General features: G+C 37.9%; 1 protein-coding gene and 1 long non-coding RNA gene across 22 annotated transcripts in view; one reads left to right on the top strand and one right to left on the bottom strand.

Moving 5' to 3' along the window:
• The window catches only part of LOC122177081, a 79,407-nt gene extending 55,267 nt beyond the window's left edge, over window positions 1-24,140 (bottom strand). For 4 of the 13 annotated variants that reach the window (XR_006177947.1, XR_006177944.1, XR_006177939.1 and 1 more), the window contains exons 1-3: window positions 2,993-3,744; window positions 2,805-2,902; window positions 2,661-2,716 (exon numbers count right to left, since the gene is read on the bottom strand). This is a non-coding gene — a long non-coding RNA (uncharacterized LOC122177081). Of the gene's footprint in view, window positions 1-2,444; window positions 2,578-2,660; window positions 2,717-2,804; window positions 2,903-2,992; window positions 3,780-24,112 lie in introns of those variants that run through there. The other 9 variants (XR_006177940.1, XR_006177942.1, XR_006177945.1 and 6 more) reach the window with 7 other exon arrangements.
• MEF2C (myocyte enhancer factor 2C) overlaps window positions 15,138-25,927 on the top strand; it is a 138,676-nt gene continuing 127,886 nt past the window's right edge. For all 9 annotated transcript variants that reach the window (XM_042866163.1, XM_042866173.1, XM_042866170.1 and 6 more), the window contains exons 1-2: window positions 15,138-15,299; window positions 24,720-24,818. The gene's annotated coding sequence lies outside the window, so the exon portion shown is untranslated. The remainder of the gene's footprint in view (window positions 15,300-24,719; window positions 24,819-25,927) is intronic.

Below are 25,927 nucleotides of genomic sequence, written 5' to 3'. Positions count from 1 at the left end.
TGTTCTAGGTAGGGCACAAGCATCGCCTGTCATAGATAAAGATGAAATGGTCTCAGAGCAAAAGGCAATGTAAATTATTTGTGCAAATTATATTCAACATAAGGTGGATGTAAACTGCAGTGGTAACTGACATGAGAAGAGTGATGATAATTCACCACTTCACAAAAGTGTATCATACTTTAGACTGCTGTCTAGATAAATCTGTGCTTAAAAAAGATACTTCTGTAATCTCCTTGGAAGTACATCATCTAAACTGAGTAATATCAATTAGAGTTACAAATATGAGCTCTTCTTATCTAGAACATGAGGTCAGTAGCAGATGTTACAAATTTGTATAGATGCATGCCCAAAGACAAGGATTTATTTATTTATTTAATTATTTAAATGGCAGAAATCTGCTAGCTATTCTTGCCTTATCTGCAACAGCTGAGCAATCTTTCAGTGCCATGAGGAGATTGAAAACTTGGCTCATATCTAGCATGGACAAGCTTGCCTTAATCACATTGCTCTTTTACATGTGCACAAGGACATCAACATTGACAGTGCTACAGCAAAGCAGCCATTTGCTGAAAACAACTGTCAACATTGTCAAGTTTTTTGGAACCTCTTATAACGTGATTTGTGCGACAAAGCTTGTATAATTCTGTTTATCAGCTGCAGTAACAATTTTCTTTAAGGGGGAGATGGATTTTCTATTACCAGCTCCTGCTTGACACTCTAAAGCAAATTAATTAGAGAACATTACAAAGTAAATGAGCTGCAATAGTCAGAACTTTTAGTCCACATAAAACAATTTTGAGAGTTTTCACATGAAGTTTCAAAAACTCATGTATAAGTTTTATTTTTCCCTTTAAAAGTCAGGCTTACTTACAAAAATGTCATGCATTTTTTCTTACTAGCACATACTAATGTTGCCATTGTGCCTGTAAATATGTTTGAAAAAAAGAATTAGAATTACATTGTGTGTCAAATGATACAAAAGATTTCTTTTATTTTTTTTATATCAGCTAACATGAAAGGCTCAGTGCAGTTGTGAAGCAGGTAAAAAGCAAAATAAACATGGTAAAATGCTTCAGAGCCTGGAACAGAAATAGTGCTGAAAATTAGATAAGCCCAGATTTAGGATTGGTGCCTCATTTACATGTGTACCTCCTATTGCTCATGCTCAGCTCCTTCAGCACATCCTAGCTCTGTCAACCAGCATCTGGCATATTTCATGTTATGGGACCACTAACATTGCAAGTGACTCCTGGTATCCTTGGCACCACAACACTTTCAGTTTATCATATTCTGCTCTTATTCCTTCCTAGGCATCAGCATTTTACAAAACTATAAAATGCAATGGTACTGAACAGTCAACATTTTGTTAATCTGAATGTCAATTATGTTTTCTCCAACCAAATTTAACTCCACAGATTTAGCTAATTCTTAATCCCTCTGGTCTGCTTTACAGAAGTGCTATTTTTCCCACCTACCCATTCGTACTGATGAATTATGAAATGAATTATAAAGGAGAACTGGGCACATTTGCTTGAACAAATCCCATCTCACATCTCAGGTACATTTTGGAGAAAGGTTTGAATTTACTTCTGTGGGTCTCTTCAGACATTAATGTTGAAAGACCTACTTGGGCCCTTAAACAATCCTCTAATAACAAACTTTCCCTAGATCATCTTAAATCACATTTTCTAAGGATGCCTTTCATACACCAGCTGCAGCCCTGCTGACTATCTGAGCAATTACAATTGATTTTTCTAGCACATCCTTGCAATGCCTGGGAGATAACTCAGCAAAAGCTGTACAATTACTGGTATTTATCTTGAATTAAAGAGAGAGGGAGGGAGAGAAGGACCCTGGGCACAGTATACATGAGGCCCGGAGAGTTTCATAGCTCCCAGAAGGAGCTGGAGTGCACTGTCAAAGTGAATGGTGTCTCACAATTAATTTGGTTGGTGGCCAGGGGCTACAAATAATTCTCTTACCCATGGCCAGGGTTACTCAGCTGTATAATAACAATGAAAGCCCCAGCTTCTGCAAGGCTCAGAGTTGCAGAAAATAATTTTGCCAAGGACGGGTTGTATGGGATTGTGTAGGTGTTGCTCTGGGCTTACAATATAATGCATTTCTAATTCTTTCTGAAGTTTAGGAAGAATAAAATGGTTAATCTTCATGATGACAAAAGGAAGCCGGAAAATAAAGTGACACACTTGAATGAACTGTGAGGAAATAAAGTGCACAACATGTGATAATGCCATGACTCTGTGTTACTGCGCATTTCTGGGCTGAAAAGATACGGCTTGATGGGTAATTTGTCACGCTGTGCAATACAGAACAACAGTAAAGAGACTTCAGACAGAAGAAAATTACACAAATAGTAGGGTGGAAAGGTATAATTGAAGATGGCAAAAGACTGAAAGAAAGACATTTAAAATTACTGTACTGACCTACTAAATGCACTTGGGCGTGGAATCCCAGCCTCACAAGAAGAGGCATTAAATGACTGCAGGCTGTGATACTGCTACAGGATAATGCCAATCTTACAGAGCTCTCAGAGGATAAAATAGCATTCAGTGGAAACTGAAAAATAGTTCAGAACCTGCTTTGATGCACGTGCATAGCCCAGGAAGGAGTGAATTTCTTCTGGGAATGGGAGAAGTTACCTGGGGCCAAGCTGGTACTTCTGCCTGTGCTATAGTCCTCCTGCAGTAGTGGGACTCTGTGGGGCATAGAAGAAGTGAGAAAAACTCATACAAATAACTGAAGATATTTCTATAGATATATAACAACATCCATAATTCACTCACCTTCTCAGTGGGTGGATTCATGGCACCAAAGCCTCACTTTCTTCTTATGAACAATATGAGGGACCATCGTTTGCCACTGGCGTAGGTGGTGTTCACATCTACAGAAAGCCCGGTGAGCCAAATACTGGCTGCTGGCTTCAGCTCTTGCCACTGAAAATCCCCAAAGACATCAAAAGACTTGTACTCACCAAGGTTTCCTTTTTCTAGGTGTCCTGTCTAGATGTTGCTCAGATTCTGGGTCCTCACGAAAACCTCCTGACTTCAACTCTGTGCTACTGCCCTAGGTCACAGAATCTCATGCTGAGGAGATCTGCAAGAAAAATTCCTCTTTTTTCTGTACTTTTCCTTATGCTCTCCTAGCACTTTGGTGGAAGTGTACTAGAGGAAGCAGATGGAGATCTTATTGTTTCTTAAGATACATTATTTACTGGACTCAGATGCAGCGAATGAATATTCACAGGCAACACTAAAGGCCACTGAAGATTCCAATAGGATCCATCACTGACCACCCCAAGCACCTGTTGGTATAAAATGTCATTACTTGCTGGTTTTCCTTACGTTCAATGAAACATTCCTATATAACACAAAAATTAACATCACCGGCACATTAATAGCATTGTTGAGGAAGCTCTTAAATTGTACTTTTGTATCTGTGTGTTCTCTCATTCAAGGGAAATTGCAGAATCTCTTTTTCCCCCCAAGGTTTACCTGATATGTTAGTGAGCAATTCTGGGATGAGCTTCCCAAGGTATTCTTGTTGTGGGCACAGCATACTCACACATCAGGGAAAGCAGTGCAGGCTAGTGCATGGCTGATCTAACAGTTTGCCAAGTTTCTGAAGCACCCACTCTGCACGAAGCCTCAACTAAAGAAAGGCAGAGCAGCTGCAGAATGGGGCACTCTTTCATTGCAGAGATACACTAAGCTGTTTTGCTACTGTACAAACATTTTGACCATAAAAATAAATGATCTAAATTGTGAAACTGTAGCTAGCTTGCTGTCAAGTTAAATAAACAATGAAGCAGCCCAGAGACTCCAACAGCAATTGTTGCTCCATGACCCAAGGCTTTTCAAAAGGCCACTGCTAGTGTATTTAAGTACTAAATGAAGAGAATATTTTAGTAAAATAAGTTTCTGCATTTGTTTATCACACACCATTTGGTAATAGTCAGGGCTCTGTGTGATTCTGTGGCTATTAAATTTGCCAGAGAATCCACCCACTGCTGCAGACACACACTGCAGGATGCAGACTGTCATTTTTAAAATTAAAATAGGGTGGTGGTTTTGTTGGTTTGGTTTTTTTTTTGTTCGTTTTTGTTTTGTTTTGTTTTTTGCGTTGAGGGTTTTTTCCTTTTTTTATTTTTTCTTTTTTTTTTTTTTCATTTAGTGGCACAGAAAATCTTCCAGATGTTAACTGAAAATAAAGTCAAACAGAGATGCATGCCCAAGTGTGCAGGCAGCCTAACACAATGGCTCTAATATGCAAAAATTATTCCCTCTATTCTAATTGGTAATTAAAGTAGAAAACTTGACAGACATTATTTAAGCGGTCAGTGATGCTAAGTATTTCACAGCTGCTTGTTATCCTAACCTCTGCTTCGCAGACCAATTTCTACTCTTTCCATATCAAATAACTCTAGTTTCCCCATACTAGCTTCCCAACTTATTCCCCCATACCTGCTCCTCAACTCATTTACTGCTCACATCTCTTAATACCAATATTATATCCTTGGTACCAAGGCTGCATCCACCAAAAAACCAGAATATTAAGTCTGGCATAAAATCAATATGAGGCAATGTGCAATACAATGCTGCACAAGGAAGAATTCATCACATTGTTTTGGTAAAGACTTCCATTTCCCTAATTTACTTGAAGCAGTGTCTGAATCCTCAATCTTTTTTTCAAGAGAAAACTGTAGCAGAATGTAGGTCAAGAGACTTACAGAATGAGATAGGGCCTTAAATAAAGCACATCATAGTATGTCAGGCATACGTAACAGTTCTATTCAAGCCCATATGTAAAATAGTTATGTTGTGGTCATGTATCTTATGCATTTCAAAACCTGCATGCTTTATTGATGTTTCCCAGACTATAGTATATGAATACGAAAGTCAAATAAGATCCAGGACCTCAGCTGCTGTAAATTAGTGTCTGTTTAATGGGAACGATGCCAGTTGTGTTGGCTGAGGATTGGTGCGTGGAAAATGACTTGGAAAATATAGATGGAATTGTATATAATGTTTCCTGTTAATAATCTTGCATTCAAACATAAAGAAATGAGAGGCTGTCTCCTTTCCCCAAATTTCCTTGAGGTTTACTTCTCAACCAGCTATGAAAATCACCATAGATCAGTCAGTGGCATTGTCCTGTTTCCTGCATTAGGACACAGATTCTTACTTCTCTGCCTCAAGAAAGAAGCTGGGAATGAGAGAGGAAGCTGCCACAGAACATCCCTTCCCTTGACTAGGTGAAGTTCTAGTACTATTCACCTGGCACAGCTGTATAAGCAGGTACGCTCCAGGTCTGATTTATGGAGCCATAGCTTTAGGAAGAAGTCAGGAAATGAAACCTTGGACAACTGCCTCTAAGAATATCTTATAACTAAAAAAATAATAACAATAAATTTGTCTTCATATCTAGGACTGAAGACTATATGTTCACTGTAAAGTTGTCCTTCATGCCAGCTTGAATACCAGAAAACAAATTCAAATAATTGACAAAAGTAGTAAGAATACATTAATGGTCCCAAAACAGCTCCACTTTCAGTTGGAGATTTTGTCTTTTCTATTATTGTTTTTTTCCATCCTCCCCTCCAGAAGCAGGATTTAATTTGAAGAAATCTTATCACAGTACGTACATATACATATATACATGAGATTAAGAACTTCTTGTATACATATATATATAGTAAAAATTAATTCAAGACAGCTTAATGAAAACACAGGAGTTGGGTTCATTTTCACAATTCTAACTACGTTAGTGGGCAAATAGTGATATTTTACTCTTACCACAATGATGCCACGTTCACTACTGCTAGTATTACTTTTTAAAAGGATGACAGCTACTAACTGCATGGTCAGAATTTGATCTAATGGCTTGGTATTATATTTTATAACCTGTGATTTCAGGGACAGAGAATGGAGCACTGAAGCCCCCATAGCTGTGGTTTTATTTCTTTGGGAGCTTCAGGTTTGCATTTGTACAACCACGTGGGTCAAATCTGTCACTCTATCCTCTCCAAATCACACAGATCAGGAGTAGATATATCCTAACCATGGGAGCTGACCAAATTTGTATTTGATGACTTTCCTCTCACCCTAATGCCCCTCACTGCTCTATACTAGGAGTTACATCAAGTAAGGCAAAAAAAAAAAAAAAAACAACTGTCAGCTAGAAACAGGATGTCCACTTCAGGCATGATGATCATCTCAGTGTTACAGCCAAAAATTCCCTCCAAAATTGTTTTTTTCACCTCAACTCATGTGCTGGGAAATGATGGAATAGCTGGTGCTGGCTGTCCTCTGCACATCTCAGTTTTTCATCTTGCCAATGCCTACATGTTGTTGATAAAGCTCCCTCTGGCTTCACAGAGCTGTGCAATATATATATATATATATAGCTGTGCTATATCATCAACAGGCATCTAATTTTGTCATAACTTACTGACAGGTAAGAGTTGCAGACATATATAAAACAATATGAAGTGAGTGAGCCTTCTTTAACAAACATATACCATTCCTGTACCACTGCCTCCAAAAAAAGTGTAGTGGTCTCAAATCCTGCTTATGTCTTTCGGATGGATGGTAGATCTTTGCTGTGAGTAGATGTTGTAGATGTGAGTTGGATGACCATCCCACTCCCCTTCTGTTGCATGCTGCAGTTTTGTTCCTGGCTGGAACAGTGAGCCATGCTCTATCTCCAGCTCTATTTCTGGCCATATATCCTACTGCTCTTGATTGTATTCACTGGGTAGACCTGACTGATCACTCCACATGGACTCCGTCACAGCCCCTGCTCTGCCTGCTTTAACTGGGTACTGCAGAACCATGCCCTAGTTGATGAGAGCCAGTACTGGGGTCACCTTCCACTCCTGGCTTGTCTCCTCACTTTGAAACAGCAGGTCCCTGACAAAAGCAAGAACTTGTCTGCTCAGAAAAACTGCTAGGTGATTTTCTCTGCTCTCTCTTTGCAAGTGCTGGAAAACAAAGGTATCTCCAAGGAAATACGAGCTGGCATGCCCAAACTATAGATGCGTGCTAGTGGGGCTGTCACTCTTAATGTTGAGCTCATGCTAAATTCGCCTCTTTTCACGTACGTTTTACTTGGAGCATCTGCTTTATTTCTTCCTCACTTCTTTTTCTCCTCACAAAATGCAAATAGGAGTATTACACAGATCTCTGCTAAAGTTATTAACCGTTAAGATTGCTCCTGTGAAACAGCAAAGCTATTCAGAGTTGGAGATGTAATGAGCTAAAAACAATAACAGTCTTTTCCATGACACTGGGAGAAAAGCTTCTTTTATAATCAGTCATCGCAAGCCTCAGCTGAACTCCTCAGATCATTTCCTTATATTAATACGTATTTGGTATGAAGGAAGAAGCCATATTCTAATGGAAGGGAAGAATTAATGTTTCCAGATTTCTCTTGCTAATTCTCAACTACAAAATAGAAGGGGGAAAGAAAAGAGAAGGAAAAAAAAAAAAAAAGCAAGAAAGAAAGATTGACTAGTACTGCATTACCAGATAATAACACTCAAAACTAAGTAATCCCAAAACATAGCAATGTCATCTAAATGCCATCCAAAGAACAAGCTCTGAGTTGCAGGGGCTAAGGGCAACCTATCTCTCTTTAGTTAACTATAGTCTTCATCCATATGACATTCCCCTGGAATCTAATTAGAACAAACCAATATATACTTACCTCCTCAGAAAAATAGAAGTGTTAATGGTCAATCAATACTAAAAATGTATTTGTCCAAAGTCATAAATCAAAAAGTGAGATGATTGTACCAAGCACCCTATGTTTTCATTTTACATCTTATCTAATGTTTTTAAACTGTTGTAAATACTACTATAATCATTCCAGCTTCATGGCAGCTGATGTGCTATACATATTTGAGAGGGTGGTATCAATTAGCTGTTATCTATAATGCCATGTCTGCAATTACTACTACTTCCCAACTTATCATTAATGCATCTGACAGGGTTTTTCTAATGTAACATTTATTTAGAGGTTAATCAAAATTCCTAAGATTGCCATTATAATCTGATTTTAGATAATTGTCAAAATCAGTGGCTCTTAGAGGCAGCAGATCTGTTTCAGTCTCAATGAATATGGTAATATTAATGCCAAAAAACAACAGAGGATCAGAATTACATTTTGTATGCATGTAAATGGCTACTGCACAACCTAGTTCTTTAGAACGCAGGAATTTCATTTGAATTCTTATCTGTTTTCTAGTTGGAAAACCAGACAATGCTTCCAGTAGTGCTAAGAGCTGGGAGCGTGGGACAAAGAGAGAAATTCAACATGAGGCTAGTTCCCTGTATCATACCACTAGAAAAAGTGCAGAGACAAAAAAACACAGATGTGTATGTGGCCCCAGAAGCAATGCCTCTTATTTATTTCCATGGAGACTGCCTCAGATACAAAAACCACAATAAAACTATCTGATAGAGCAAGTTCTGCACTACAAAACACTTTTTCAACATCAGCACCATTACTTGCCAATCTGTGTGGATACTCTGATAGAGACACTCTTCATTTTGTGATCTGACAGCTCCCTATAATCACATCCACTGTTTGGTCTCCATAAGCATTCAGCAAGCACTTCCCTTTGGTGGCAAGGTTCAACCTCTACTGCTGTATCACCAACATCTGCCTCTGAAACTGTGAACCAACATAATAAAATAGGAAGTGTGTCTTTTGGAGCAGCCCCAATATATATACAATCTTCTTTATCAGGAATTGAGACTGAGCAGATAAGGAGCAGAAAAGGAGACTGAATAGATGATCTTCTAGGTCCTTTCCAACCTTGTATTCTATGATTCTCTAAGCAGTGGGCACCTGGTGGCATATCTGCCTCTGTACAGGGCAGAACATACAGAGCTTACTCTACACTTTAGTAAGCCCTCAGATTCTGTGATAGGAGAATGCCCAGTGCTTAAAATACCAGAAATATAACAATTAGTTGCCATGCAGTTCCAAGTTGGCTCTATGCAAACAAGCATGCCAACAACTTTTACTCACTTCCTCCCACTCTTCGGGGCCAGGATCCCAGCTGAACTCTCAAACAAGCATCCATGACCTGGTATTTTCTTGGCAAATTCACCTTTGGCAGATATGCTATTTGGGCAGGCAGCAGGTACCTTCTACACACTGTCTGCAGTTAACTTCTTCCATTAACATCCATACATGTTCGAGACTCTCAGTTAAAAAACTGTAAATTTTTGTTTGGTTGATTAGTTGAACATATGTAATCTGGAATACTACTCCTATTCTAATTTAAGTAAGTGCTGAATCATTACAGAAAATTTAAGATAAAGAACGTATCCCGAAAGGATAACTTTAAATCTTAATGGTTGAAAACTGGCAACTTACAAACAATTTTAAAATTTCAACATTAGGAAACCTAATGTTTATAGCTATTAACAGTGCATAGCTGTTGTACCAGATCCACCTAGGTTAACCTATAATTTTCAAATCAGCTATTCATACAGTATGAAAGGCTTAAAACAGGGAAGAGGCCCATTTTCTTATTTACTGGTATGGACAGATGTAAAACAAGCTCCCTGCTTACTGAAAACAACACATTTATAAAACTGGAGCTTGCAGGACAACAGCTAACTGGAAAAAAAAAAAAAATGGTTTGCAGGAACTGGAGTTAAATAATTTTACATGAAATTGGGAATGTTTAGCAAACTCCTTGATCCCGCCAATCTTTTCCAATGTTTATTTTAAATATTCCTTTTTAAATAATTTAATTTAACAATACACCATATTGCTAATGTTTTAGTTCTAAAAGCTTGTAACATTTTGAGATTTTGGGTTTTGCTTTTAGATACTATGAATCATTCCATATCATATATATTCTTCAATTCCTGGGCAACTATACTGGCAACTAATACGCAAAACAGTAACACAAAGCAGCAAAATAGTTTGTAATAAATTGTACTTTGGCAGAGAGGTTCACCATTAATTTATTACTTTAAAATAAAGTATAATCAGTCTTCTCATTTGGAGCAGACATTCCTAGCTAAGTTCTCTCTGTTGAAAGAATCCTGGAGCACACTTAAATTAATGGCTACAACTGCTCATACTTTTATTCCCGCAGTGCAAAGACACAGATCTATCTGTATGTATCCCAGAATGACTTTTGTTGGTTTGTTTCTTTAACTGAGATAAAATCTATTAGGATAAAGGTATTGTTGTGAAGTTATGTATTTGTACTTTCTGCAACAGGCTTTCTCATTTAATCAGCTTGTCATTTAATACTTGCATGTGAAAATGATGTGAAAGAAGCAGTGCTACACATTGCACTGGACTGCATGGAGGTTGCTGTACATGGAATATCAAGTTTAGGCCCTATCACATCATCTCATCCCTCATGTTTTTATACTTCATGTATTACATTACACAAGCACACTGGCTATGCCGTATTCCTGCACATGTCAAAGATTACTTTTTTTTCCTACAACAGTAACACCTCACCACATACTTTCCTGTAAATCTGTTAAAGATTTAGAGGTTATAGAATTTATTGTGCTTGTATAGATATATAGGTAAGCATGCAGTTCCTTTAGGCAGAGTAATTTAGTATAACTGCAAACTCACTACAAGATCATATTCTTCCCTCTCATTCCGTCTGCCTTTTCCCACTAATGCTTTTAATTTTCCATTTAAAAAGTTGCTTCAGTTTTAGCACATACAAAACAGATTTTGCTTCTGCAATACTGCATACATATCACTTTGGCTACAGTTCTGACATTTTTAAACCCTTTCTCTTCCTTCTTACTCCTTCCCCAACTCCTATTAATTACTCCCTTCTCTTTCTTATGGACCTATGTGTTTTTTAACTTTGTGTCCTTTCACATGCAACTAGTTTCCTCAATAATCTTCTATTTCGTTGAAACTTGGCTCCCTCCCACTGATAAAATCCACTTCAATGAACAGATATCTCACCTCATCTACCACAACCCTGCCTTACAGCCATCTCTCCAAATTGTTCAGAATGCTGCTGCTGAAGCTACTTCTCTACACCTCTACTGCCTAGGTGCCTCTCAGTCTACTTACTCTTTAGGAACACAATCCCAGCTCCTCTTTCATATTAGGAAAATCTATATAACACTGCCCCTCCTGCTTGCCAAATATATGTTTGCATTCTTTCTATCAGACACTGTGCAACAATACACAAAAGGCCACACGCAACTTCACCAACAAATGTTTAGTTGTTGGCTTAGTTATGCATATCTGAGCACATCTGAACTGGGGATTTAACATTCTATCACCTTTCTGCTGTAACTGACCACTTACCTACTAGCAACTGTCTGTTCTTACCAGGGGAAACAGTTTCTGCATTTTCAGCTTTGTTATCCCTCTTTTTAAGCCCAAATTTAAGCCATCATAATTGCATACAAGTTTCTTAAACGTAGATACTTTCTTATTCAGTCCTTTTCATCTGCGTATGTTTCAAGCATAGAAGGTTCACAATTTGGGGCCTGTTTCACTGTGATGTCTCCAAACTAAGAGGTAGTTCTTGGAGAGCTGCTTGTCTGTGTTTTAGCCTGCTGATAATTTTTAAAAGCCTTCAAACTCATTCCTCCTTTCTTTCTACAGCTACACTCCCCACACCTTTGCTGTAAACCTCAACATTTTCCTGCTTTCTACCCTGCATATTAATTAGTATTGCTTATATTTGATCTATACATGCGAACTATGCAATAAGCTTCTATGCTTGTGAAGTATCATGTAAATTGATGGTGCTGTAAAAGTGCTCTGTAGCAAACTAAAGTAGTAATAATAAGTTGGGCATATGATGATCTAGAGTTGTATAATATGCCCATTATCATACGATCTGTGCAGTTTTGTCATAGCTTTTTAGCACCTGAAAAACTGAATATAGGCCAAATGTTGTATCTCTATTTTACGTGATGGAGAAGGGAGACAGATTTTATCTGCAATATGCTCAGGCTGACTTTCTAGCATTTTGGAAGTGATTCTTTAACAAATGCTAGAAAGGAAAAAAAAAAAAAAAAAAAAAAAAAAAAAAAAAAGACATCTTGGATTAAAAAGCTAAAAATCATAAAGCTGAGAACATATTACTTAGATGAAGATTTATGTGCCCAAGTGGTAACACTATCATTTTTCCTCATTCTTTTCTTTCCTCACAAACCGTAGCTAAGATAATTCACAATTTTGCCCATTTCACATGGCAAGAGGGCAAATTACAATTTCTGTGTGGCAGAGTCAAGTCCAACCTATACTGTATTTTGCAGTCAGCTCAACAATCCCTGAAGTACATAATTGAAATTTTGTTTCTTTAGGATGATGAACAAGGTCAGATCTTCCCTGTCCATGTCAGACTGAATTTGCAGAGGTCTGAACCAAGACTAGTCTGTTTCTCCTTTCCTAGTAAGTACCTGACCAACCTTGACCATGTAGCAAGGACAGGCACAGGACAGAAGGAAAATGCACAGAACTGTCATATGTGTTGCACCCTTCCCCAGAGTTGAAAGTTTCTCCTCACTGATATGCCTTCTTGGATCAGAGAAAAAGTTCCTAAAAGCAACTGTAATCTTAGTTCTCATGCAGCAATCTAGATTGCAGGGCAAATGGAGCATCCTACAGACATCACTCACGGAAGGCTTCACAGAAAGTCAAACACATTTAATTGCTTAAGAATGCTTAAAATCTTTACATTTTAGTAAATGTACATACATAAATGTGTAAGACTGATATAGAGAATCTAGCAAGTGAAATGGCAGCAACTTTCATCAGATAGTGAAGTTTTACTCAGAATTCCTACAGCGACTGTTCCAGCCTAATCAGCAGAGAGATCATTTGTGCCATCTGCACTCAGCAGGTACTGGATTGTCAAGACAAGGTGTCAAATAAAAACAGTAACAAGAGTAAATGAAAATAATATCCAGAGATATAAACTTAGCAAAATAAGACTCTAAAGCAGTTGGGTTTCAATGAGAACTACTGGATCTTTCTAGACATAAATGTGTTTTTCTGATAGCACTCATAATTAGCAAGGCATCTCAGTATTACAACTTGGCCCAGGTGGAGAAAATGTTTTCCATCAATAAAATTATGACAGGATTTGAAAAAATGCATAAAGAATTTTAACTGATAGTAACAATCAGATGTTCATACTTTGTAAGCAAAACTACATTAAAAGCAGGCATTAGTTGTACCAGTTAATAGGTGGAACTCCCAGAGTTTTGAAATTGAGACAAGGCAACCTTGCAATAACTACATCTGATCTGCACTGGATTTTCTCCGCATGGAAATACAGAGACAAAAGAATATACAATTCTATTAGTTACTTGGCTTCATATTTTAACTAAGTTGTAGGGCAGACAGACCATAATAGGAAAACTATTATCTTCTATTTGAATTATTTCTATGCTAAAGCGTCTCCTTTATTTTCAGTCTTTAAATCAGGTTTCAAGTTGATCATTAAGCTCTTACTTTCTACAAAATAGCACATAGGTGGGTATAGCTGTTTCCAAATGAAAATGCAGTCTTTTTTTCTTATTAATTTTTCTACTATTTCTTCTTCAAGCAGATAAATAGTATAGTTTAGTATAATTAGCACAATGCTTATGTCTGAAGGTAATGCAAACTATAGTTTTTCAAACATTATTGGATCATACAAAATTTCAGAATTCTCTTTCATTGTTTTTAATCTAAGAATAAGAGCTGATGGGAGGCTTGAAATGAAACTATCAAATATGATGAAAACATAAAAGCTTTATTATGACAGATAAAAAAAACAAGAACCTGTTCCCCTCACCAACCTTCTGCAAAGTACCTCCTGTATAATTATTAAATAAAAACACTTATTCAGTACTCAACTTTTAAACCCTGAATAAGAGGAGTACATATTGAGAGAGAGGTACTTAAAATGTTTCCATGGATACAGGGTGATGCCAATCAGGTCCATGTTTTTATCTGAAAGGGTGCCCCTGCAGAGATATACAGCCTGGTGAGTGGTTGTTTATACAAGTAAGTAAATGGGAACCTTGTTTATTTTACAGAGAGCTCCTGACCCACATTTTTTTCTCATCACTTTTATAGAAGAAACACTTTGGTCCTTTTAAACAGCATATTGTAGTAAAACACACACTTTTGAATTTTTTCACTGAAGTTGTTTGAGTTTATGACAGGGTTTGCAATCAGAACATGGAGTACCTAGGTATGCTAATACCACTCCTGACAAGCCTAGGTTGACAACTAGGTGGTTTTTTTTGAATCTCTGTGATAAGGCACACTGATGCAAATTACATCTTTCTATTTAAGTCACCAAAAGCCACTTCTAGGAAAAAAAGAGAAAGAAAAAGCAAGAGGCAGATATAAATGATAAATACCCTTACCCTAATCCAGTAAGGACAAGACCAAGTTTAGATGGCTTTACTCTCAGAAGACTCTCCATCTACTTTAGCTCCCATTTTGAAAAGTGGCTGGTTCCTAGATTCTCATCGCATAAGTGCTATGAACATGTAATTTTGACATCCAGTCTCTCAACACTGCATGCTTTCTAATTTTGGGAATGAGATTAATACCTCCTATTTCAGAGGTTTTAGTCTTCTAATATTTCTTTGGATAAAAAAGCACAATGAGTTAGTGAAAAGAAAGGCAATCAACTTTAATACTTAACACAGCTTAATAACCTGAATTGAAATATGTGTATGCTGCATTTCCATTAAAAAAAGTTTCCTTCCAGCCACAATTAAAAGAACAAAACCCCGTCTTGTTCAGAGATTATTCTTGGAATGTAATTTTAACATCTATGTAAAGGAGGAAAGTTTTGTTCCATGTGAAAGCAATTTGGCCTTTTTTCTTCTCAAATAAGCAATTCCTGGATAAGATGACTGATTTGATATTTTCCATTTGAACTTGTAACGTACTTTGAAGGGGGACAGCAATGCTGTGTTCGTTTGCCAGCACTGACAAAGGTCTGCTTGTCAGTGATACCTTTTACAGCTAAATTTACTTGCGAGTGACAGAAGCAGGTGCACCTTGGCCTGCCAGACACTTGTGCGCCCGCATCACGCAGCCTACAGGTCAACAACCAAAGGAGAAAAAGCCCAGGGCTGCTGAGGAGAGGGTGAGTGAGGCAAACACAACCCAAACTGGGGGGTTTCTCTTCAAAGCCAGCTGGTCTGGCTTTATTCTACAGGAATTTTTTTACCTGCCGGTTTGATCAACAAAGCCCTCAGCAGGTGCTGACGGGTACGACTTCCTGGAGAAGCAGAAGAAGGGCACTGGTGAGTTTTAATAGAGAAAACGATTAAAAATGATTTTAAATCTTTAGAGCCGTTCTGCTTGCTGCAGCACAGGGTGATTCAGCTAGCTCTAGGCTTGTGGCTCAAAAAGCTTTCTTCAGGAGAAAGCAGATAAGCTCTGTAGCATGCCTCACATTTTGTTTGATGTAGAGCTTGATTTTAGATTCTGTTGCCAAGAAAAGTTTCTTGAAAGTAACTGGATATTTATAATCTATTTATTTTAAATTGTTTCTATAAATCTGAATGGGAGAAGCATGCAACATTCCATACAGGAAGCCAGGAGCTACAGTACTGGTGTTCTGCCTTTACTCCCTAATCTGCCTCCTTTAAAATAAAGGAGTTGTCCTTCCCAAATAAATAAGTATTGTTGTTTGTAGACAGTTCCCAGTATCTGGAACTGATATTCCAGAGTCTTATAAACTACTTCTGAACATCAACATAAGATTACTTTGTAACTGATCAGGATTAAATTTAGGAATATTTAGAACCTTCTATAAAACTTGGTAATCGAGGGATAATCACAAAACGAAAATACTGTAGCTTTTGCTAATGTGAAAAGGTAAATTATAAAATGGTCTGTGTAATACTACCATTTGACATAATGCTTTTTAATGATACCACAAATTTACAAAATGTTATTTGCTTTAAAAATCACAAGTTATGCACGCATGTGCTTTAATTTGTGTAAGAACTGGGAACTACAAGAAGAGAAGGGGAGAAGATTTATTCTCCTAAAACAGTAAGATTTCAATTAATGTGAAAATGTAGGAAAATGTGACCACATGTTAAAATAAATATTTTGGAGGGGAGAAAAGCATTTTTATTATGATTTCTATTTCAAGAGCTCATTCTTTAAAATTTGTTTCACAGTATTCATTACAAATTGTTTTGTTAAATTGAAAACATTTATATAAGCAAGTAAACAGACAGAAAAGTTGACCATATGAATCTTTTTGAGAAAACCAATTCCATGTTCACAATTCACACGAATATCATAGAAGACACTAAGGGGAAAGAAAGGAATCGTACGTCAACTTACAGTTATACTATTTCTGTAGTGGATATTCCCTCATACATCAAAATAATGATTTATCAGCAAAAGACAGACTAAGATTAGACTGGATAATAATATCTGAGGCCCTTTTAAACATTTCTGATTTGTGGGCTTTTTTCAGCTAGGACGCTTGGTGTGGGACCAGCAAAATTGACAGGGAACTCCAGTCTCAGTAGAGGTACTTCAGGCCTTAATTTGTGGACATTCTCTTCATTTTGGGAGATAGAAAAAGAACAGCATAATGTGTTGTATGAAAATTACCACACCTTTACTTGCCATACGGACATCCTATTCTATGTTAAAATAAAAGACTAGTAAAATAAAACATTACTAGTCGAAGTATCCCTATACTTAAGCCTTTAAATAATCTTGTTGCTTTCTAGGATGAAGTAGAAAACATAAAAACAAGAATATAACAAAAAAATTAAAATAAAAAATTTTAGGCTGCCACCAAATTAAACAATGCTTGTAAAAAAACTGTTCTTTCATGCATAACATTTGTAGTGTAGAAACAAATCCCCTAAACAGCTATTACAACCACAAACTGCTAAATAAGAAGTCTTTAAACACTAAAGGCGGTTCCTAGAGTTATGTAGACATTGTACCTGCTACACTAGGAAAAACTCATAGCTTATGCCACAGAGCCTTTACTTCTGTAAACTGTAATCTTGTCATCAGTTTACTGCATTGATTTTAAAGGCTCAGAAACAGTAATTACAGTAACAAACTCCTGAATAATTTCAAGAAATTACTGGCAAGTTACTCTACATTGCACTGTGTTTGGGGGAAAAAAAGTATTTTGTACTTTTTTGTACTTTTAGTACAGAATATTTTACTTTTCTGCTTGTTAAATATTGCAAAGAGGAGAGATTACACATTATGTAATTTATGCAATTAAATTTATATTCATGCCCTTCATTAGTATTTTTTCTTTTTGTTTTTCTCATTGTCAGGCATAAGCACACTAAATGAAGTTCTAGTATGTTTCTATTGTTAATATGAAATATGGAGAATCTAAAAAAGAAAAAAGAAAAAAAGAAAAAAACTTCTTTAATTCACTGAAGCTTTACTACCTTTCATGTAGAAGAAAAATCAGCCCTAAAATACACACTTATTTCCAGACCAGCTCTTCCCTATTAACTAAGAGATCAACATCCCGTCTGTTCCCAGGACCTGTTTGGTTGTCTACTTTGTAAACTACGGCAGTTTATTTTGCAACTATCTTTTTAACATCTTTATTTTGAAAAGCTACAATCTAGCTCAGTCTTCAGCCACATGTTTATCCTTTCGTACAAATGCAAGATTCAGTGTCAGGAAGACATCCATATTAGTTATTCCACAGTACGTGTAAATATAAAATGAGATTTAACCACAAAGCTGCACAAAAAAAAATCACTATTTAGTGACTCTATGTTGTCTTCCTCAATTCAAGGCTTTTCATACAGCACTGAACGGTATTTTCAAAGCCCTGTTCTCATTTCACTTACACTGGTGAAAACTGGAAACTTTCCACTGAAGGCAATGAAGTTACATTTAAAAGCTGGATAGAAAAAAATGAGGAGGAAAATGCAGGATGATTAGCCTTAATATCTACCTCAAAAATACACTGCTAAAATGTTCAAACTTTGTTTCATATTTCTGTTATAAACTTGGGTATGTGAAGAGTGTATATACATATATAGGCACTTTAAATTTATAGCAATTTTCTCGTTGGTATAGGACAAAATCTAATCCTACAAAATACACAAAACCTTTTTGTGGGCTTTAATTAATACAGTCTTTTGCTCAAAAATCCATTAGTTGTTGTTCTGAGCACCATCTCCCTGAAAAATCAAAGAAACAGAAACATGTCAGGGAGCAGCAGAGATTGGAATTCTCTTCCTTGTCACTCTGCAAGAAGCACGGGCAGCCGCTGCCTCCCCTGGCTGCTTCATGAACTCATGATGCTATAGCGGCTTGCAGACTGACTGCTCCACAGCCATTACCCCCCCCCCCCCCCCACCTCGGTTTCCGTAGATGTGCAGAAGCCCCTGGCATCCCTGCACCACTCCCCACCCCTATTCACAGCTCCTCCCTGCTATCCCATTTCAAAAATGTTGCCAGACAGTACAGTTCACCCTAATCAAGGTATTGCAGACTGCACTGACAACACATCACTTGCAGATACAGATACACAGGCTGTTTACTAAGTGTCTTCTCCAGAGTAAGCACTAACAATTTACTGCATAGTAAATCACCTTTTGTTCCTTTGAAAGCAACAAGCATTATGGACTGAGTTTGGGAAGCACTATTAAAGAAAATTTAAAAGAAGACAAAAGCACAATGCATTCTGTATACAACTCTCAACACACTGTATTCTACACCAATTTCAATAAATATAGCTTAGAAAAGATAAACATATAGATTTTACTTAGGGTAGATGAGCTGGCTGGAGACATAAAATTAGTGCACTGAATGAACAAAACAAATTATTGCTCTGTTCATTAATATAAATATACATATAAATTCACATTAAATAACGCTCGTCTACAGATACACTTAAAAGCTATGCTTGCAATAATGTTCAATCTAATGTTAACGTACCCAATGCACTGTACCCAAAACATGGCAGCATCTGTTAAAGCAAAAAATTGAAAGCTGACTAGTATAACACCCACCAGATTAATTCAGTAAAACAAACCTTCCTGTCTTCCTTCTTTAAAAACGAGGGACAGAATCAAAAATAAAAAGAAAAAAATGGGGGTAGGAGGGAGAAATAAAAGCTTGCCCCCAGTAATTCTGATGTCTCTCTAGTTTCTTTAACTGATATAGAAGTATGCAATATCTATGGTTTCTACAGTTTGTGCTAAAGGTATTAGTTGTGTTCATTCTTTTTTCCCTTCCTTTCTTAAGTGGTAGCAGGATACACTCTATCCAGTACAACTTAATATAAATAGCCCTTTGCCTAACATCAGTCCATCTCCTGAGTGTGAAATTGTAGAATGTTTGATGATAACAAAGGAATATAATGCACAATAATTATAGAAGTATGATGAGTCTACCAACGTTGAGAAAAACATAAGAGATTGTGAAATAACCTACTTGCATATCAGGAGATGGTTCCTATCCATGGAAAGATATGGCTATCCACTTAATTTCATGTCCTTGTATTGTCTGACTTTGTTAGGCATTCAGTTCTGAACCACTATGCTTTTGACAGCATTAAGATCTCAAGCAAATACAACCACACTGTAATAAGATTTCAATTTGTATTCTTTCCAAGAAACACGAGGGAACAGTTTCCTACTTCAGGCAAAGAAGCACTTGTCCCTTCATTCCTGAGACAAACTATTTTGTAAATAGCTTTAAAAGTTCTGGGTTGAATAAGAAAAAGAGGATGCAGGAATCAAACTTCATACAGAAATTCTTTACCTGCCTATCCTGCTCACTGACAGTCCTTTTAACAGTATTTATTATGCCCGTATTCATTTTTGCCATCTTCACTCCTTCTAAATACCCAGACCCAAAAGAACCTCCACTCTCACGTACAGGTAGAAAATCCTGTAATTGCCTTCCAAATCCACAGATATTCTCCCAGCCTTACTCCATATCTCATTCAGAGCCAAGAGGATGACAGTTGTGCCCAGAGATACTGGAGGAAAGGAGCCTTGCAACACAGCACCAGGGCTGTCGTAGATACAAAAGAAGGACAACAGTTAGTGCCACTATAATGGAAGTATTCAAATTTTATCGAGAGTTTAAGAACAGAGATGGTAGTGACAAAGTTTATGGTTCAGTACAAGGGGTTTCAGTATACATTTGACTGGGGATTAATTTATTAATTAAAAATAGTTCACTCTGTTTCATCCATGCTTGGGTGGCAAAAACAACAACCTTCAATTTCAAAAATTTCTCCAGTTAATTCATTATTTTCTTCTCCTTTACGCATGTCAGTGTGCTACCTGTATGGATAATGCTGAAAACTGAATGATGCAGGCTTGAAGAACTTAACAGATCTGAAATGGGAACTTAAATCTGTCCAGGGTCATCTGTATCACCCAGGGGCCCTGCAAAGATGCTGAAACTAGATCATACGACAGTAACAACACCTTCAGATGAAATACATTTAATTCAAAATACATATCCAAACATGACCTCTGAGGCTTAGTTTCCTTTTAACCTCAGTATTTAAAGTGCTTCCATGGGAAGAGTTATAACCAATGACATCACAGCTGAAGGCTCACGGAAGTTTTAATGTAGACTAACGTAAGTGGCACAAGTACATCTGAAATCTGACCCAACTATTATGCAATTACATTTTATGGCCATTGAGGTTACAAGTTCTTCTTCACATATCAACAAGTGCTGTCAAGCTTCAAAAGGCCTCTCTAAAACACTTAATAGAAATTTAATATTTATTATTGTTTTGATAACAGAAAAGCGCAGAACGAAAAACATGAACTTAGTAATGAGGACTTTACTAAAAAATTAAAAACTGATGCATTTTCTCAAAATGACCACACAGTAACCTGCAACCTCTTGGTATCTTACCTGTGTTCCAGCAAAACCTTTATTCCACACACTAATAATCTATTGCTCTTGTGTTCAATTTATGCTGCAAATATCAGTCAGCATACTCTGTTACAACAGACAGGATGACTGACCTTTTACATTTGCATATCATTTACTCCAGCTTTGGTTACAGAAAAGTGGTCATCAATTTGAAGTAGATGTAAATTCTCAGAAAACGATCAAAAAATCTGGGCACTTATCTGAGATACATAAGAGTAGCCTGCAAAACTCCAAGAATTGCTTTTCGACAAATAAATATTAAAAAATAACAACAAATTTACTCCTCTAGCTGGGAAAGCCATAACAGCAGCTTTTCTGGTGATATGGTGGAATTTGCATCTGAAGCCAGGACAAAGTACCATAGTGGCCTTTAGCCACAAGAGGCTGAGCTGACCACTGTTTTCCTATCCTGAGTGCAAGTTTAATTTGAATTTTGTTTGAATTGTGGCTAGGGGGCCTATCCAAAACAAATTTGTACTTTGCTTGGCCCTCAAAATTATCATGGATTTCATTGTCTACACAGATGCAGATGCTGATCTAATTTGCAGCAGCTGCAGAATACTTAATTAAGTATTTTCTGGCCATCTATGGCTGTCTGCCTTGCTATCATATCATCATACAGTGCAAGACAGGGAAACACTTGAGCATCACAGATAAAATACAGAGGTGCAATCAATTTTTTTGTTTTAGGAGAAACAATTTTTGGCAAAATATCTAGCAATATCACAGTACCTTAGTCAAACAATACTATCTCATGAAAAGAGAGGGAATGTGCAGTTTAAAAAAAAAAATTCCTCCCCCCTCAACCACCCTGTTTAATAAAATGAAAGGGGATCAAAAGGATATTCTATTTATTATGCTGGAGACAGCACACATGGGCAAAAAAAATATAGTAGTAGGAATGAGAAAGGCAATGATTATTTAGAAGCATTTTTTATAACATCAGTCTTGAAACTTATTTTATGGGAGCCCTTCTTCTTAAAGGGAGGTAAGGGGAATTGTCCTAGCAGAAACTCATTTTGACTATGCTAATAGTGAAGAGGTTTAAATATTCTAAAACTGCATCAAATAGGAATAAAATATAAATTTATCTTCCTTTACATCAAGCCTAGAGGTGCAAGATACTGAAAAACAGATCAAGAAGTTTAAAGACAGGGACTGTTAGTGTACTTTGCAATTGACAGGAATGTACCTGATGCCTTCTGCAAATTCAGGCAGCCTCGGAGCTGCTCCAGGTCTGTCTCTGTGGTCATAGGCCATTCAGAACAAAGCCACCGAAGCACAGCACATCTCCACTGAGTGTGCCCTTTGACATTAATAACAGCAAGGATACCGCATCTCTTGGTGATGAAGGCGAGCTACTGATCTAGGCAGATTTTACTCACAGTTGTATTAAACCATATGATGAATTACATTCCTACCAAATGTTTTGCTTAAAAAAAAAAAAAAACTAATGTTTCTGAGGCATATAAAGACGCAAAGTAATCAGACTGATGAACAGCAGTTCATGCAAAGTGACAACATTTCCAAAATTATTCTTCAAATACATTCCTGTACTTAAACTCTGTTAAGATGGAGAATCGATTCCAAATTTCCACTTTAAGCTCATATTTAATCTATTTTTATATTTTTGCATAGGGAAAAAGCCCATTTAGCTTGCAATTTCACCTAATTAAGTTTATGTCAGAAGATACTTTCGAAAAAAAAAAAAGTTGAAACTAGTTACTGAGCTTTTCAGTTTGTCTGAGACAAAAGTTTCGCTCACTGACTTCTGGCTAAAACTGAAAAACTTAAAAACCCTTGATACATTTCTTCCATGCAAGACTAGACTCACATTTTTGAGTCCCTAAATCTCAGCAGGGTAAAGGTTAGCAGGTTAAATTCTTCCTTCAGTTACTCTTAAGTAAGCTTATTGACTACAACTGTTGTCTCCCAAAAATACATACATGTATATATAAACTTTATACATTTGGAGGAATGCTGTCACAAGATGATGAGAATATCTGAATACCTTACAGAGAAGCAGTGCTCAGTACCAGAATTGGAGTCCCATCATATCCAAAGATTAAGTCTGAGGCAGGAATAGGATCTGGGTGGCTGCTGATGCGAGTCTGAGCTTCCATTTTAGGGTCTCATCAGCATGCATTAGATTTCAAGAGACTTCAGTGGAGTTCGAATGAGGTGCATGAGCTCCAGAGCATCCTGGTCCCACAAAACACTAAATTTAACACTTCCATATAGTTCTTAACAAGTCTGGGAGGACATTCAGCCTCATTTTCAAAGAGGTGATGGACCTTAGGCATTATCTTAGTTTTGAAAAGTGTGTATGCATGGCAAACTAAAAGAGAGGTTACCACCAGCTCCAGATTCCTATGTAATAAACACTATTGTTACACTTTCAGGACAGTCTCAGTAATATCTAACCTTCAAAACAAAACATATTTGTCTACTAAGTAGCTGTCTTCTATCTCTAGTTTTAAAGAGCTATTTAAAAAGGAAACAAAAGCAAACACTGCAGTAAAGAAATTCATAGATAAAAATAATCCTTGGACAACTGTTTGAGAGGTATTTAAAGGACAATATCAACTTGCAAGCAACAGCTTCAGAAACTGCCTTCTACAACAACTAAACACTTCAGATTACTAGAACCCGATCAATTTAGCAAAACAAACCAACCCCCTTCCCGTTGTTGACTTTGTGTGCATTTTGCAGCATTTTCTCTCTATAATCAGACTAAGGCCCTTGAAAATACCAGCAAGGGCACCCTCAAATAATCCCACTTCACTAAAAAAGCAGGGTGTTTAACAAAACAAAACAGAAAAACAAAAAAACTTTCTGTCCAGATTGGGGCCCCTCCGGGTTCCCACGGAGACCAGCAGCATGCTTTGCTCTCTGCACACAGGCGGGAGGCCTGCTGCCTTTCCTCTCCCGCCGTTCTCCATTTCCCATTAAATCCAAACTGCCGAAGAGGTAGACAGAAAACAAGGAGGGGCTTTGGAAGTTCCCACATGTGTAACGCGGCATACCCACTCCTGCTGTTAGCAGGAGCCGTCGTACCAGAGCTTCACCCAGGGCTCCTCACACCTCCCTTCCCCTCTACCGCCCAAGCCCTGCAGACACCCGGCGGGCGGCAGGCCGAGCAGCCCTCCTCCCGGCCGCCCGTCCCGCCCCGCCTGCAGGGGCCGCTTACCTCGGGGCGGCCGCCGCGGCGCCCTCCGGCGGGCTGCGGGCTGCGGACAGCGCCACGCCTCGGCCGCGCCTTATGGCGGGGGCGGGGCGCCCCGTGGGACCGCCGTAGGGGCGCTCGGGCGGCGGGCGGGCGCCTGAGGGGATGGCGGCGGGCGCCTACCTGCGCGCGGCGCGGCTCCCGCCGTGTATCCGCCCGCTGGCAGAATGTTAAATAAACCCCAGTGTTGAGAAAGGTGCCGGCGACGTGCCGCCAGGGCCGGGCACGGTGCTTTGACATCTCAGCGTGTCTCAGATCGGCCTTTATCACATTTCCACACTGTACACCAAACCTGAAGAAAACCTGTTGGAAGATGAGCACAGCCGGAGATCTGTGCTCTCCCACGGTTACTGGTAGTGCAGCGTTCTCGTGCAGGATTCCAATGGAGCTGCCACAGTCTCCAAAAACTTCACGTTGCTCCACGTTGATGCTCCTTTCAGTCCTAAGTGCACACCGGTGAAGGCTCGTGTGCTTTTTATTGAAATTGTTTCATTAATCCCTTTGCATATATTTAAGTGTGATGGGTTTGCATTTTAATAATACGCTGCTTTTGTGCTTTTAAACATTCAAGGTGCCGTGCAAGAATTGTAAACTGTGAAGTAACTACTATGGGAAAGATTAAGTAAAGCATTGGAGGCGGATGATTTTGACAATAAAGAGGGTGTATGTGGTGAGTGTTTAATATTTATTGCGTTTGATATAGCAAAGTACTATTTATTGTTTTCAGATTTAATGCTAAAAGCAAAGCCTGGAGAGCAAGCTCTGCTGTATTATGCACTCACAGGTACACCTGTGACAAAGGCTTTCTGTAATCATCATTTGATGTATATAAGACCATTTTAGTAATGGCATGCCATTTTATTTAAAGCTCGTGTGTCAGCTGTGCATACCTCGCAAATATTTTTTTGCAATTAAATGATTTTCCAAAGAACCATGTACATTTCAGCTCTTTACAAAGCATTTAAATTGTGGTCTTGGAATATGTATCCTTGAAATTATCTAAGTTTATGTCTTTTTTTTTTTTTTCTCATTATAAAACCATATGGATTGAAGGAATATTCTGAATGAATGAAGAACAAATACAGTACTGTTGAATAATCTTGTGGTGTAGATTAATCTATAGCCTCAATTTCTCTCAGGGTGGGTTGCTGTGGCAACCGCCCCAGCTCACTTTAAAATAATTTTGTAAAGCTCACTTGAAGCACTGCACCCAGCGTGGGCCAAGTTTAAAAGCAGCCAGACATGGGAAGAAGTGTTATACTGTGTTGCTCTCACAAGATAGGGAGGTGGTGAAGGAGAGCGAGGCGTGGAGTGGGGGTGAGCAGAACTTTAAACAGAAAATAGAAACCAAGCCTCCCTGGGGTTAAGACGCAAAGGAGATGGATCATTTCATAGTAACCTCACTGCTTTTCAGTTTAAACGTCATTAAAAGATGTTAGCCAGCAATCTCATTTCTCCTAAGGGAAAGATATGTTTGGTATCCACATAAGAACAAAAATGGACTTTGATAATCATCTTCAAAGGGATGTTTTCTAAGCCCACCTTGACATAATCACATTTGTAAGGGGAAGAGATACTTGGACATACTTCGCTCTTTGATAAAACTTTGGAGGTCTGATTTTTATAATTATTGCATTTTGACTGATGTGTCATTGCTGAAAACACTATGCTTCAGGTGCATTGTTGAGGGAAAAAAAATTGTCAGCAGACCTACATATGACCTGTCAACTGGAAGAAAGAAAGAAAGAAAGAAAGAAAGAAAGAAAGAAAGAAAGAAAG

This window comes from Lagopus leucura, unplaced genomic scaffold, assembly GCF_019238085.1.
Source record: "Lagopus leucura isolate 7727_CA_CO unplaced genomic scaffold, USGS_WTPT01 Super-Scaffold_810, whole genome shotgun sequence".
Taxonomy (NCBI): domain Eukaryota; kingdom Metazoa; phylum Chordata; class Aves; order Galliformes; family Phasianidae; genus Lagopus; species Lagopus leucura.
Note: the sequence above shows the minus strand (reverse complement) of the source record. Positions and strands in the feature narration are given on the sequence as shown.